We start from the raw sequence: 17002 nt of genomic DNA, 5'->3' as shown, positions 1-17002 counted from the left end.
ACAAGGATTCCACAGCTACTTTGGTTCTCCACAAGAAAAGTAGAAAATTACCTATCAAGAAAGGGGTCAGGCAAGGAGACACAATGTCTCCAATGCTATTCACTGCATGCTTAGAAGATGTATTCAAGCTCTTAGACTGAGAAGGTTTAGGAGTGAGGATCAACGGCGAATATCTCAGCAACCTTCGGTTTGCAGATCACATTGTCCTATTCAGCAACAATGGAGACGAATTACAGCAAATGATTGAGGACCTTAATCGAGAAAGCGTAAGAATTGGGGTGAAGATGAATATGCAGAAGACAAAGGTAATGTTCAATAACCTGGCAAGGGAACAAGAATTCAGGATCGCAAGGCAGCCTCTAGAGTCTGTAAAGGAGTACGTTTATCTGGGTGAATTACTCACAGGAGACCCTGATCACGAGAAACAAATTCACAGAAGAATAAAATTGGGTTGCAGTGCATACGGCAGGCATTGCCAAATCCTGATTGGGAGCTTACCACTGTCGTTGAAAAGAAAAGTGTACAATCATTGCATTCTACCGGTGCTAACATAGGGCAGAAACTTGGAGGTTAACAAAGAAGCTCGAGAACAAGTTAAGGACCGCACAAAGAGCGATGGAACGAAAAATCTTAGGACTAAAGTTAAGAGACAGGAAGAGAGTGGTGTGGATCACAGAACAAACGGGGATAGCCGATATTTTAGCTTACATTAAGCAGAAGAAATGAAGCTGGGCAGGCCATGTAATGCGTAGGATGGATAGCCGGTGGACCATTAGGGTGACAGAATGGATACCAAGAGAAGGAAAGCGCAGTCCAGGTCGGCAGAAAATCAGATGGGATGATGAAGTTAAGAAATTTGTAGGCGCAAGTTGTAATCAGCTAGCGCAAGACAGGGGTAAGTGGAGATCACAGGGAGATGCCTTCGTCCTGCAGTGGACATGAATAGGGTGATGATGATGATGATGTCAGCACCGGTAGAATGCAATGCACTGGTAGAATGCAATTCTTTTCTACGACAGTGGTAATCTCCCAGTCAGGATTTGGTAACGTCTGCCGTATGCACTCGAGCCTAATTTTATTCTTCTATAAATTTCTTTCTCATGGTCAAGGTCCCCTGTGAGTAATTGACCTAGATAAACGTACTCCTTTACAAACTCTAGAGCATAAACAGCTTCGCTGATAAAAGTTGAATTATTAGCAATAAAATGATTATCGCAATAAGGAATACTGCGAATTGACAGCGCATTGAGACATGCCCTTCATATGCTGCTCGGCGTTTGACAAATCTGCATGCACAACATAGAGCTGCCGATGGTTCTCTGTGGTTATATTTTCAAAGCGAAGCTTTATATGGCTATGGGAAACGAAACAAAGTGTCTGTCCGTAGCCTGCGTGCAGAAAACTATCACCATCAGCATTGGCTCGAGCGACGTCGTCTTCTGCAGCTGGCTCGTTGGGGGCCGTCGGGTTGCGCTTGTGCCACTGCTTCCGCGTTCGTCGTCGTCTTCTTCCACACTGGATCCGTTGCCGCTGATCATTACAACGTAGAATTTCACTTTTGTTCTGTCGTCGTAATGGGGATGCCGCGTTTACGGGGGTACGAGGCTGGGCGGAAGAGGTAGCTGCTGACAAGTGGCCATGCATCTACAAAGCCCTGGAATTTCGCTTAATAAACTTGTTTCCTCCTCCTCCATTGCTTAAGGGGTTATGAGCCATTCATTGTCTTACGTAGCGGACAGATTTAATTTTGGAGCAATTTTATTTCGAAGAATCGCAAGAGGCAATGGCGGGCGAAGGCTGCTAACCATGCCGCCGAGCAAACGGGAGACATCGAATGCAAGCGAGCACGGCGGACTGCGGGCATAACGTCAGTGTCGTCGTTCTCTCCATCGCGCAGCCGAGCGTCTGTGTAACCTCATTAATAAACACAAAGACGTAACGAATAATTGAGAAATACTTTAATGAACCGCCCGCATTAACCGGGGCCGCACGTTTTAGCTTCTCTGGTTAACACTCACTGCAGATGGTTAGAGGGAGACAGATTGTGGTTGCCTCTTCCTCTTCACAACCACAATCTCTCTTTCTCTAACCATCTGTACGGAGTCTGTAACCATCTGTGCGAAGCATTATAGTCTCACAAGTGTCGGCAGGGGTGATGGTTTCACGCTGAAAAGTGGGCCGATCCTGGTGATTGTGCAGAAAGGGTCCAAGCTCAATGGCACATACCAGGGACAAAAAAGAGAGAAAGAGAGATAGAGAAAGGAAGAGAGATAGATAGAGAGAGAGAGAAAGAAAAATACCATGAAAGTCAGATACACGAAACGGACGGGCGTATGCGAAGAGGTAGCAAATGGAGCTTAATGAAAAGTCTACTCAACGATAAACAGTCTAAGGGTACCCTTAGCCTCGCGACGGATAGGCTCATAAATAAGCTAATCGCAAGCGGTCTCACCGAGAGGGAATTAGCCAACAACTTAGCATATACCTATCTCCCCCTCGCCAAAGACGGACATCGCCCGGTAGATGTAAACTACATGGGACTCTCGGCACCTGATCTAGACCAACCCTTCACCGTATCAGAGATCAGACATGTTCTCTTTAATCTAAATGGCAGATCAGCCCCGGGACCCGATGGAGTCACGAACAAACTCCTCAGGAACCTAGATGATTGGGCAATTGAGATAGTCACGGACCGAAATAAACGAGGTATGGAAAACTGGACAGGTCCCGATAGACTGGCGTACCGCAAAAGTGGTACTCATACCCAAACCAGGCAAACCCCCACATATAAACAACCTGCGGCCCATATCCCTTACATCATGCATCGCCAAGGTTGCGGAACACGTGATACACAACAGGATCACTGAGCATATTGAGAACAAGGAGCTCTTTAGACACAACTTAATGGGCTTTAGACAGGCGTTGTCCACACAGGATGCTATGCTTTTGCTTAAGAGTGCAATCTTTGACAACAAGACTCGTGACGTGAGAGGGATCCTGGCACTAGACCTCTCCAAGGCCTTCGATAGGGTCGCGCATAGACACATCCTAACAGAGATTTCCTCTCTTAACCTGGGTCAGCGTTTCCATGACTACACCAAATCTTTCCTCGCGGATCGCAAGGCACACCTCCGACTAGGCACGATCTCAGGAGGGCCCTACCAGCTAGGCAACTGCGGCACCCCGCAGGGCTCGGTCCTCTCCCCACTGTTATTTAATATAGCCATGCACAAGCTCTCCACTTGCCTCGATGCAATCCCAAACGTGGGTCACGCCATATATGCGGACGACATCACGATCTGGGCGCCGGGCGGCTCGCTTGCCATGCTCGAACACTCGTTACAAAGCGCGTTGGAGGCAACGGAAAACTTTCTTTCCAGCACGGGCCTTGAACTCTCCCCCGCTAAATCAGAACTACTGTTATACCGACAGTCCCGACAAGGGGTCAGAAACCTTGAGCCTCTGAAAACTCTGCCGATAGAAATTCGAGCTAAGAATGGACATCCCATACCAAGGATGGATTCGATCAAGATTCTAGGCCTCCACATTGATGCTAAGGGCTGTAACTCGACGGCCCTCAACAGGCTCACTGGACAGGCTAGTAATGTCCTAAGACTTTTAGCCCGCATCTCAAATCGGAGAGGCGGTCTCAAAGAGGACAATCTGTCCAGCGCTTACCAGGCATTCTTCTTAAGTCATGTTACCTACATCGCGCCGTACCTTAATTGGGGTAAGGCGGAAAAGGCCAAACTCGACTCTCTAATCAGAACCGGTATCAAGCGCGTACTCGGCCTTCCGCATTCCACGAGCACCGAGAAGCTGCTGGAGTTAGGACTCCACAACACTATCGATGAGCTAATAGAAGCTCACACATTGGCTCAAATAATGAGATTGTCGTCCTCTAAGCCAGGGATCAAAATTTTAGAAGAAGCGGGTATCCAACCCAGACATGCACCGGGGACCAAAATTAGCCTGACCCAGCAAGCCAGAACTCGCATCATGGTTGACCCCGTACCGCGAAACATCCACCCAGTGCATTACGAGGGTAGAAGATTCACGAGAGCCAAGTCGATCCTTAAAAAGATCAATCAGCACAAACTAGGGGCCCTCTTTGTCGATGCTGCCAGATATGACAGTGGGGATAAGTTCGCTGTCTCGGTTGTAGACGCGGAGGGCAACCTGCTTAATGCAGCTTCTGTGTATACTAAGTTTGCACATGTGGCGGAGGAAGCGGCGATCGCTCTGGCTTTTCACAGCGCAAAAGTTCCCCCTATCATCTTCTCGGACTCACGCACAGCAGTTAGATCCTTCTCGGCCGCACTAGTGTCTGAACAGGCGAACAATATTGTGAACAAAGCACTTCAAAGAACTCGGGAGAGCAGCGAAGGAGGATACCACATCTCGTGGTTCCCAGCCCATATAGATGCCTCAGTTAACCCGCTTGGATGTAATCCTAACGAGCAGGCCCACCGTATAGCGCGCGATTTCACGTACCGCGCTATCAGTGGTAGCCAGGCTCGGAACGAGGTCAACATCCACAAAGATCCATTATGTACCTTCCACGAAATTGTTTCCCATTATCGTCTCGGCAGGGGGACATTTCCACCCCCCCCACCCCAAATTGAACAAACCTCAGGCTAGCACACTCAGACTTCTGCAAACCCGTTCGTATCCCACTCCCCGGTCCCTTAACAGGATAGACCCTGACCATTCACAGTCGTGCTCCAAATGTGGTCATCACTCATGCTCTTTTGATCACATGCTCTGGTTGTGCCCAGCCCTTAACGCCTCTCAACCCATCACGAAACAGCAATGGGAGGAATCCCTCAAGAGCAGCAATATTCAAATTCAACTCCAGGCTGCCCAGAGGGCCCACGACATCGCGACAGGACTTGGTCTCCCGGTCCCATCGTGGGCGGAGCCACCGACTTAATCTGGGGGAGCCTTCGGCTCGCCTAGATCTCAGTTCCTCATGACTCAAATAAAGTTCTTGTCATGTCATGTCATGTCAGTCAGATACACACACGAGAAGCTTCGCAACCCCTACTTTCTCGACAGGGGAAGGGGTGGTGATTTTTTATGGATTTACACGGAGCCTCCGGCCGCATTCTTGACGACGTGTTTTGGTTTGGGGTGGCGTAAGAAAGAACAAAAGAATGGTGACAGAAACTATCGAAAATGATTATTGAAATCTGCGATAATTTTTTTGTGTGTATCCTGCTACATTTATCCCCATGCCATCCACGGATCACAAAATCTTATGGGCACATCAACAGGCCCACGCAATGGCTGTTTAGCTGCCAAGCACATTGCCAATATAATTCTTAAAGAATAATATAATACCACGACACAGTACATTTTGTAATCACGTGACCCCTCTCCCCCTATCCTAGTAGTATCCTGGCTGCAACATCGTTGCAATAGCTATCGATCAAGCGGCAGCATTCCACGCGGATGTGTCTATTGCGGATGGGGCGCTGTTGGGATCTGGTTCTGCAGCTTGTAGTTCAGACTCCGGCATCACACTGACGTTCGCTTGCCTATGCCGCCGGAGCGTTAAAACGTGGCAGCTGGCTTGCGCGTTACCGAGGCGTCGCACTGAACTGACTAAGCGGATCCACGTCGTCGTCCGTCCCTATCACCGAGAGTTGCTTCTTGGTGAGGAGATGAGATCGCGAGGTTGAAGCAAATGCATTGGTTTATTTTACATACCGGGTGTGCGAGGTATTTTAGAACACAATGTTGGCTTCAGGCAGAGAAGAATATCTCCAGCAAAAAAGACATATTCTGGGAGAGGCACGGTATCTCCTACCTCAGGGTGATACCGGGCCTCGCTCAGGACACTGTTTAATCAATAAACGTTTTTTTCCCTCTCTCTCTCTCACTCTCTCGCCATACTTTGCGAAATGCTTCTCTTACGGTTTATTTCGAAAATTACTCAATGAATCCGCCATCCGGAGCAATAACCGGTTCAATTGGGCTTCGGAAACGGCTGCATGCATGGATCAGGTGGTCCTTAGAGATGTAGGCCATTGAGCTAGCAATGGCGGCCTTCAGCGAGTCTTTTGTATTATGTGGCTGTTTGTTGGTCTCTCTCATCTCAACGACGCCCCAGACATAGTAGCCGAGCGGATTTAAATCTGGAGAACTAGGAGATCACAAGTTGGGAGTGACGTGATCGTAGAAGTTGTCAGCCAGCCGCTGCTGGATGACGCAGGAGGTGTGGACGGGAGCTGAATCTTGCTGAAAGAAATAAGGTCTTCCTTTGGAAACAGTCTCTATCAAGAGCTTTACAACGGTGGCAAGCACGTCCACGTACGCGGCAGCATTAACGCAGAGTCCTTCTGCAAAACGTGTGGCGGCATGACGTCACCCTAATTGCTGACCACGACTAACACCATCATAGACGACGAAAATTTTGTGTGCATCACTTTAGGCACCTCATCAGCGTTCGCGCAAAGCCACTTGTCGTTAAGGCGGTCAACTTTTTCGTCTTCGTCAAAGTTCTCTTCACCTGAAAAAAAAAAAAACAGAGCATTCCAGGCTTCTCAGGTCTCTTCAGCTTGCTTAGCAAGCGCATGGACCGGAGCAGACGATCCTCGCGAGTTTTATCGGGCCTGATTTGCCCCCTCCACATGACATAGAAATGCTACCTTAAGTCTTCGCGCACAGCGAACTCGACAGTTGATTCTGCGACTTGAAGCTCCTTTGCAATGTCCCGCATTGACTTCTCTGGGTCGTCACTCGGATGGCTTGCAGCCGCAGGAGAAAATCAGGGGTTCTGACAACGTCTGACCACTGACTGTGCTTTCTCCTTTTCACCACAGATAACACGTCCCCGCCACAACACATCAGTACTGTCCGCACCTTGTAAACAAAAGACTTCGCGAAGTTCAGAAAGGTTGCAATTTCCAATTCACTGTGGTGTGCGGCCAGGGCGACGAGGACTGCATGGCGTTTCATTTCCTGCGCCAACCTGTACGCTTCCATCTTTGAAGAAACCGCTCAGTATGAATGATAAGGGGTCAACCAACAAGAAGCTACCCGCCTAGATAGATACGATGAGCCTGCTGGTGTCTATGGCGATAAGGAATAGTCTTCTCAAATACATCGCGCACCCGCTATTTACAGCTTACAACTGCTGGCTCCATGGATATAGCAGCACACTCCATTTCGAAGCACAATACCAGTCTGATCACACTGCATGTCGTGAATGGAATTCTGGGGTGTTACGTGCCATACCCACAATTTGATTATGAGGCACGCCCTAGTGGGGGACTCCGAATTCATTTTGGCCACCAGAGGATCTTTAACATGCCCGAAATGCACGGGACAGGTGCGATTTGGCATTTCGCCCCAATCGAAATGCCGCCGCCGCTACCGGCATTCGATCCCGCGACCTCATGTGTAGCAGCGCAACACCATAGCCGCTAGGCTGTCACGCCTAAACTGCAGTTCGGCCTTCGAAACCACGTGAATTATGAAAATTTGCGGCTTCGATATCGCAAACTATGTATAGTTGAAGGCGTCTACTGTTTTTGAAATGCAGAGGTGTGCCCTGGCGTTCCATAAGTTTTGCGCAAACAGAAGTTCTGCAAATTCAGCATGCAACATTTTGTTTATCATGCTTCGCTCAAGACATAACATTCCCTTAGTACTAGTACGCCTTAGTTATGGCAGACGTTGTATTTCACACAGAACGGGAAACTTTGGATCTGGTGTCAACGTTATAAATCCGTATGTTATAAAGTTAGTGTCCGTGAAGCTTTCATAAATGCTCTTATTGCTCTGGTGAGCTGTTCTAGTACAATGTGGGCACTGTAATAATGCGTAAAAGGAAGAGTCAGGCGCGCATTCTGTATGTAACAAATTGCTACTATTTTCACCACTCTCAGAAACAGGAATCCAAAAAAAGCATTGCTCATGGCTGTTAACACGACTGCACGTCTTATACAGCGTAGCAATTGCGTCACTGAAAAGATCGAGAACCAAGCCATTATACAGGGTGTTTCAGCGAACACTTTTAAAATGTATTTAAGGTTGGCTGTGGCAGATAGCCCAATGCTAGTTAATGAGCTGGTCTGCTCGAAGAGGTGGACATTACTTATACAAAAAATTGAAATGCATAATCGAGTAATCAGCAAAAATTAACTAATTAGGTTTTAACTAATTACCGGATGGCCCAATTGCAATTTACAAATTGTAGCCGTGGAGTTCGCTGGGCGGATCCACTTGGAATTAATTCTCAGGATGACACCAGTTTCGAGATATAAATTCCCGAACTTCACGGAGAAATGCATTGGCGTTTCAGTTAATTTTTTGCTTCGATGGATAAAGTGACGTTTTCTTAAGAAACTAACTAGAACGCCAATGCATTTCTCTGCAAGTTCGGGAATTAATATCTCGTAACTGGTGTCTTCCTGAGAATTCGTCAGTTACCTGACATCAGTTACTTGATGGCAATATGGGCCATCAGGTAACTAGTTAAAAACTTAATTAGTGAATTTTTGTTAAATATTCGATTATGCATTTCAATTCCTTGTGCAAATAATGTCCGCCTCTTCGAGTAGACCAGCTCATGAACTAGAATTGTGCTATCTGCCACAGGCAACCTGTAAGAATTTTTGAAAGTGTTCGCTGAAACAGCCTGTATGCAAGCGATAGTATGTATCACACTGGCCTGCAGCAGCTTTTTTTTGACAATATGTCACACCCTTCCCCCAGCAAGAAAGCAACCAACTGTCATTATGGCGTTATGGCGATGCACGCATTGTTGGCGAAACCCAGCCGTTCCCTACGACTTCGGCTTTAACCCATCTGGCAGTCTTTTACAGCACTTATTGCAATGCATAACGTATACGCAGGATCTAGCGCTTAGCTCAGGCTGGCTTGAAGAAGAAAATCCAAGTACCTTCTGCATCACGGTGTCTGGAACCACCATAAAAGGCTGCCTCGTATACCTGTCTCATAAAGAAAACACCAAAGCCTCACATGAATTCACTTGATTTTTCACATTCTCTGGTGAATGATGACACCTTCAGTGTGTCCCATGAATGAGGCTTACATAAATGATGAGGCTTCGGCTTCTTGCTCGCTGCAACCATATGATCCAAAAGGCATATTTCGCCCAAAAAGTTAGCCCCAACAGCCTGTGCCAGTTTCGCCAAACAGATCCGTCATAACAATTCCCCGAGCCAACAAGCACATGTAAATTACTGAACTGAGTTGAATGTGTAGCACTGAAAAGAGACTGAATATTGGTCCATGCCTTTTCGTGTGCTGCGAACAGCAGAAAGCCTCAATTAGCTCTACTTCAAATCACCGCCGATTAAAATTAACCGGCGAAGAACGACCTAATCTTGAGAAGCAGCGCCAGCCAAATCTACACTGCAATGCTAGTTGAGCCTTCGTGCTACTGCTTAACGTTGCTGCGAAGAAATGTGAAAATTCTATATTTTCCCATGAACTATTTCTGATGAGCCAACAAGTTTTAGCGGGCTAAAATCAAGGTAAATATTGTATAAGTCATACATATCTAGGGTTTGTTAGATGCTTGTTGTACCACTGCAATTATGGCTGCTTAATTACATGTTCTATCCTATGTCTTTGTGTTCATGCTTTTATTGAATGTTCAAGCTCCAAACGCACCGAATTCGACATCGAGCTAGAGAAACTTCGCGCACTTCGACGCCGTGCGGAACGAAGATATAGGCGCACAAAGTCCATTCATGATTTGAGATTGGCCAGACGCACACAGAAGAAAATACAGCGTCGAATGAATAAGCTGGCTTCACAACGATGGGCGTCTTTCTGCGAGTCTCTGGATCCCCGAAAGCTATTGTCTCTTATATGGAGAACTGTTCGGGGTCTCCGTGCAACCCCTGGACAGCGCCACCCATTTCACTCCCTCGCCCTTTACCTACAATGCAGCGAGATTGAAGTCGCAGAATCCTTCTGTAGGAGGATTGCCGGTGTAGCAAGTTCCACTGGAACGCAGACTCCTGACCACTCACCATCCTCACGTGATCCCCGTATGGAGTGCCCTTTTTCTCTGGACGAACTCGAAGCTGCGCTCGCCTTATGCAGGCGTTCCTCAGCCCCAGGACCAGATGGCATTACATACCGCGCTTTGTGTAACCTTGGTGAACGAGCTCGAATGGCACTCTTGCTCCTGTACGACTCGTGGCAGACTGGCACCGTTCCCCAGGAATGGAAATCAAGTCGCCTGATTCCGCTCCTCAAAGCTGGCAAGTCTCCTTTGGACATTTCGTCATACCGTCCGATTGCGCTTGCAAGTTGTGTAGGCAAAGTAATGGAACGGATGGTTCTAACGCGACTGGAGTGGTACCTAGAGCACTATGAAATTTACCCAGACACGTTAAGAGGATTCAGGCGCGGCCGTTCGTCTATAGACAACGTTGTCGATTTGGTAACGTATGTCGAATTCCAGAAGGCCTGTAAACGCTTGTCTGCTGCCTTGTTTCTAGACGTTAAAGGAGCTTACGACAACGTCATCCATGAAGCCATCCTTAAAGCGCTAGAAAATAGGACTTGGTGGCAAGACATACCTCTGGGTTCGCAGCTACCTACAGATGCGATCATTCTACGTGCTCACCGGGGATGGCCCGACACCCCAGTATTACAGTAGCCGCAGAGTCCCTCAAGGCGGAGTACTAAGCCCGACGCTTTTTAATCTGACCCTTATCGGACTAATCGAGAACCTGCCAAGCACCGTTTGACTATCTACCTACGCCGACGACATCTGTATCTGGACGTCGGGGGTGACACGGTTTCAGCTTCGCGCTCGGCTTCAGAAGGCGGCCTCATCGACATCATGCTACCTTCGTAAACAAGGACTGGAGGTGACGTGGGAAAAGTGCGCAGTGGTGGCATTTACGCAGGAAGCCAATGTCTGCATACGGCATATCAATCAACCGACAAGTGATATCGTTCAGCAAGAGTCACAGGTTCTTGGGAGTTGTGATTGACAGAGATCTGTCCTGGACTCCTCACATCAACCACGTGAAAAAGCGCCTTATGGCTATTTGTCATCTGTTCATGTTCCTTGCAGAAAAGAACTGGGGGGTATCCACACAATCCATGTTACAGCTATACAGGGTGTTGTTTGTTGGGTTCCTCCGGTACAGCCTACCTGTTATATCCAACACCTGCAAAGCTAACTTGCGTACAATTCAGAGCATTCAGGCGCAAGCTCTTAGGATATGCCTTGGAGTACCAAGCAGTGCGTCAACGCCTGAAACTATTGCCATTACTCAAGATTATTCAATCACAACGCACATCGCCACCGAGGCAATGCGTGCACATGTCAGACACATTGCCCGGAATCCTTGCCACCCCTCGCCGCACTCACCGTGGAAAGACCCCGCACGTCATATAGCACAACTGTCAGTGCATATCGTGCCTCGATTACATCGGGGCACGCACTTCCGGCCAGGCTGGTGTCTGCTCCATGGTGTTTGTGCCGTCCTGAAATCCAACTTAGAATTCCAGGACTTCAGAAAAAGTCAGATTTATCACCGTCTGCACTAAAACAACTGAGCTTACTTCTGTTGTACGAGAGATATAGCAGTCACGTGCACGTCTATATGGACGGATCGACTACATCGACCAGTTCTGGCGGTGATGTGTTTATACCACCGAGAGGAGTAACAATGCGATTCAACACCTCACATGTCACGACGTCCACGGCTGCAGAGCGCACGGCTCTCCGCAGTGCACTTCAATTTATAGACGCAGAGAGTCCTGGTACATGGGCCGTGTTTTCCGACTCGAGACCGGCTTTACAAAGTATGCAGGCAGTTCTCCGACGTGGAGCTCACGAACAACTAACGTATGAAATTGTCAAACTTCACCACGACGTCAAACAGAAAGGCCACGAAATTATTTTCCAATGGCTACCTGGCCATTGCGGGATCAGTGGAAACGATCTCGCTGACAAAGCTGCCCGAGAGTCACATCAAGAACAACACAGCGTTCCCATTCCTCTTTCCAGGACAGACGCTGGAAGGCAGCTTCGTCACCTGGCACGCAAGCTCTCTTTAACAGAGTGGAACACCCCAAATATAAGGCGCACGAGGCTACACGAACTGAACCCTTCGCTCCAACTCCGACCTCCACCCGGGATTCACCGACGTGAGGCATCGCTTCTTTACCGGCTGTGGTTGGGAGTGGCTTTCACGAAGGCTTACTGTGCTTTGATTGGAATGACCGAAAGCGCTACGTGCGACGTCTGCGGCAGCGAAGAGAACATAGAACATTTATTGTGTCACTGCGATCGATTTCAGCCGGAAAGACAAACTTTATCGAACGCATTGCGACGACTTGACGATCGACCATTGTCCGTGCAGGTGCTCCTTGAAGACCGTCCCCATCGCTCGTCAGCCCACAAAGCTATGAAGGCACTGTTGTCTTACTTGAGGACGACTGGCCTATGTGAACGCCTTTGAATTGCTCAGGCCCTCCGCGTGCGTGCGCGAGCTCACAGTGTCCTTCCTCCCCCCCCCCTCCTCTCTCTATCTCAGTCTTTCTATTCTCTCTTTCCCGTACCCCAGAGTAGTGTAGCCGACCAGACGCATTTCTGGTTAACATCCCTGCCTTCTCTTTCTCTCCTCCTCCTCCTTCATTGAATACTGGGGTCTTTTTGCCAAACCCACAATTTGATAATAGCGCACGGCATAGTGGGTATTAATTTGACCACCAGGGGATCTTTAAGGTGCCCCAATGTACGGGACACGGGCATTCTCGCGTTTCGGCCACATCGAAATTCAACCGACGCTGCCGAGATTTGATCCCGAGACCTCGTGCTGTGCAGCGCATCACGATGGCCGCTAAGCCACCGAAGCGGGTGCATGCTTTTATTGCCCACGCAATATTGACCACTGCAGAGTTGAAACCGCTCATGAAAAACCCGCAACGCGCTGGACTGCTTCGTGGGCCGGTACATTAACGTTGCCTTTGAGAAATAGCTAGTTGCCTAGGAAATAACCTCGCTGAATAAATCCTTACGAACGAAGACATCCTGCAAATATATTTGAGAGGACCGTCATAAATGTACTAGCATAGTAAATGAAAGCGAAAAAACGAGAACACGGCAGGAGGTGTCCGCACACCACCCGAACTGAACAGGAGCACAGGCGCCAGTCCTTACCCAAGCCTGATGTCACACGAGCGGCGCACGCAGCGCCCCTACAGGTTGTTCTCGGGGTTACTAATGGTCTATGTTTTGGAATTCAAATTACGTGCATGCATTGACTTTCGCACTATTATTCTTCGTACATAAAAATTGACTGGATTTATTTAGGTGAGATGTATACCTTTATCTACCCTTATCTTCTCACCTGTTTGGAAAATTACTTATGACAACTTTTTGTTTTAGGCGGCAATACCTTTCATTTGGAAACAGTATTGGTGCATCATGTTGTCGTGTGTGTGTCATAATTGCGAGGTTGCTTTCTAGTCAGTGTAATAAGTAGTGAGAAGTTCTCTAAACGCGTCATATTTAGTTATCATTATTCAGTGGGACAACGTCGAAGCACTTGCTTGCCCGACGTAGCGGAAGGATGGCATTTGAAATGATCTTGAAATATAATGTTGCTTTTCAACATTTCTGAAATTCAGTGATCAGTTGCTGAGTGAAACGCTTGTTGCTTTTAGGTTGGACGAGTCATATTGAAGGCCCGAACTGGGAATTATCTGGCCAAAACATTTACAACTTATTTCGGGGCCGAAATGACACTGCCAGCTACGGGAGTTCAGTGAAATCTTCTTTTCCATCTGTCCTGATGTATCCTGGACTTGGTGGCTTTGACTCGCGTGAGCTTGTACTGGGACGCGTAATTTTTTTTTATCTTTTTCCGGTGACAGTTTTTCGCGGGCTCAATGTTATCGTTCGGCGTGTCTTACATGTACCTGAACTTTCGTGAACGGTGTCGCCGATTCTGTAGCGAAAGCCTCTTTGTCTAATCAGTTTGGTAGCGTGACACGAACAGTGGTGCACATTGTTCCGAATCTGGTTGAGCACTAGCGAATGCACGATGATTCATGTATAAACACAGGATGCACTTGACTCGCAGATCAGATTTCTACGACCGACGACTGTGCTCGCCACTATCCTTAATTGTTGTTTGAGCGTCACTTGCTTTACAGCGCAGCTGGTAGGCGCCCGTTCCTTTGTCGAGCGTCGGCGTTCCCGACGTAACCGAGCGAACGAGCGCAGCGAATGAAAGAGCGAACGCTGAGCGCAGCGGGGTATGAAAAAAAGCGGCGAGAGCATAGATAGCACGAGGACGAAAACGGAGGAGGAAGGTACGGCGAAAGCGCGAGAAGCGTAGTGCCGCGCAACACGCGCACTGCCGCGACGATGGCTACGAGATAGCGCCTGCGTAGCGCGCGTCGTCTGGGAGGTCTGTCTACAGCGGCTGCTGTGAATCGCGCGCATACGTCACCCACGCAGTGCTTCTCGCGATCTCCCGATAGTCACGTCACACTTCGCTCCGTTCGCAACGTGCCGCACGAAACAGACTGTCCGCGCCAGCCGATATATCGCGAAATGAAAACACGTATGGAGCTGTGCTCAAATTTTGCATTCGGGAGTATCGCAATCGTCATTAATTTTAGGGCGCAACTCTTAGGCGCCCGTTTTAGCGGCGACCGTCGGCGTCGGTGTTCTCCCTTGGTTACGAGCCCAGTGAAAGATAAAAGCGAACGCGGAGCGTAGCGTCAGAAGAAAGGCGTAGTGCCACGCAGGGCCTGTGACGGAATATGCGCACATACTCGGCGTGGCAAACGCGCGCCGAGGTTAGTGAAGGAATTCGAGTGTGTGAAGCAGTTGAGTCTCGCAGACAGGCGCCAAGGCTGTTGCGAACGGAGGCGTCGGTTAACCGGCATTGCGGACCACTTCAAGGACGACTGGTTGCGTTCCGGTGTGGTTTCAGGGAAACGAGGAAACCTTTCGCGCTACAAACGTGTGAAGGCAACCAAGCCGCCCTTCCGACGACGATTCGTTGCGTTTGACGACGTCTTCTGGGAAACAATGATGCCTTTCGCCCCCGCAAAAATGTGCAGGCGATTAAGCGAGCATACAGGGTCCGAAGCGACTGTTTCCCGACGGGAAAAAAGTTCGTCCCGTCTTGTGCCCAAGGATGGACTGGCGAGCCGGATATTCCGAACATATTTAGGGTCGTGCCGGCCCGTAGTTAAGGTAGCGCAGTAGACACTGTTGCTCTGCGCAAAGTCTTCGGCCTCTTAGCAGACCGGCGAGAACTCCCGTCAGCAGTTGGTGCACCTCCGTGATGAAGTGTTGTGTGCCAGGATGCCCTAATCGAGCAGAAAATCGGCGCGATGGTCTGTCCTTCCATAGGTAAGCACAATTAACGTTTCTTTTATTTATGAAAATGGAACTGCAATATTCGCTATCGCTAGTGACTACGTGCTCGTGTGAATTATAACTGACAAAATAGGGGGTGCAATACTATTCATGCCATTTTTTCCAACTTAGTCATTATTCTCACTAAGTGTTAAACATTTATTTCTCCTTGAGGTACTTTTATCAGCTAGCGCACACTCCTAAAAAGCCGACGATGTGAAGCTATTTATTGTCGAAGAATTACATTTCCTACTATAAAAATTATTATTGACTGAATTTTGTATGTATTTCTTGTGGCTGAAAACAATCAAAATTGCAATAAAACTAATTGATTGAAGAAACCATGAAAGATTGGTCTTGACATAACATACCAAGTACGTTTTGCAATAATCGCCAAGAACAATAATTTTGTTGAGAATATTCTGCTCGTAGTAACACGGCTTGTGAGTGGAAAGTTCAAACATCATATTGCTAAGTTCAATCGCTCCGCATGTTGAGGCTAAATATCATTTTCTTTTTTTTTCAGAAGATATGATGTTGGTTGACATTTTTTAAACAACAGGTAAATGACAGTTGAGATGAAATAACGCAGCTTTACTTTAGATTACATGAGTGAACATCATTTTCATTCATTTATTCGTAGTACCCTGAAGGCCTGGAGGCATTACAGAGGGGGCATTACATTACATTATGTATGTGTTACTGGTATATCTATGATATTTTTGTCTATGTGCTAGCAGAGGGTACTGCTACATCTGCTAGCGCGTCCTTGACTGATTCAGACATCGCTGATGAGCCTTCCGAAATGCAACATGTCCTGGCATGTTTGATTGTCGTAATGATCACATAGCTTGCTTAAGACATTTTTCTCACATGTGTGCCTTGGTTCATTCATGTTCTGATCTGCTTTGCAAAAATCTGGTGTTTCCCTGTAATATATATTTTGGATTTCACCTTTAAAGTAATTATTGCAGTTTCAACAATGCATATGAGACTCATACAGCTTTTTGTAAGATGTGTTCGACAGATTTAAAGATCTATTAGCAATGCTCAGAATGAAGAGAAAGATAGAACTGTTCAACCTATCATCGGCTACATTACAGCCCTTTTTTGACACAGGTGACAAGCATACTGCGTTGAAATTTCATTGTTAACACTGGCAAAAGCAAGTGCTAATGAAGGAAAGCCGTATATGCTACATCATAACCTCATTTTAGTCAATCTAGGATAAGTACAAGATAAGGAAAATAAAACAAAGTGCAGCAAAGCAGTGTTATGTAAGATGAAAAGCAAATTTTTTTCAGTAAAGTTGGAATACGAAAAACGCACTCCTTCTCTGAATTATACTTCAGCCATGTCCTCCCATTACATGCATAATTAACACCCTTGCTATGGCTCCAACATTTACTACAGTAATAAAATTATTAACATGCCAGCTGCGCTGGTAAGCTTTGTCAACATCATTTTTTGGGACAGTAGATAAAAAATACAGTATATAGCCACAGCCGCAGATCTCCCTAACAATGTCCAGCTTGCTGGTCATTATTGTGCTTAAATTTTAAATGAAGCCAATGGTGTCGCTATTAGTCTTGGGTTTTAGCTTCAACTGTGCATCTG

This window comes from Dermacentor silvarum, chromosome 4 (assembly GCF_013339745.2).
Source record: "Dermacentor silvarum isolate Dsil-2018 chromosome 4, BIME_Dsil_1.4, whole genome shotgun sequence".
NCBI lineage: Eukaryota > Metazoa > Arthropoda > Arachnida > Ixodida > Ixodidae > Dermacentor > Dermacentor silvarum.
The sequence above is the reverse complement of the archived record's forward strand: the minus strand, read 5'-3'. Positions refer to the sequence as shown.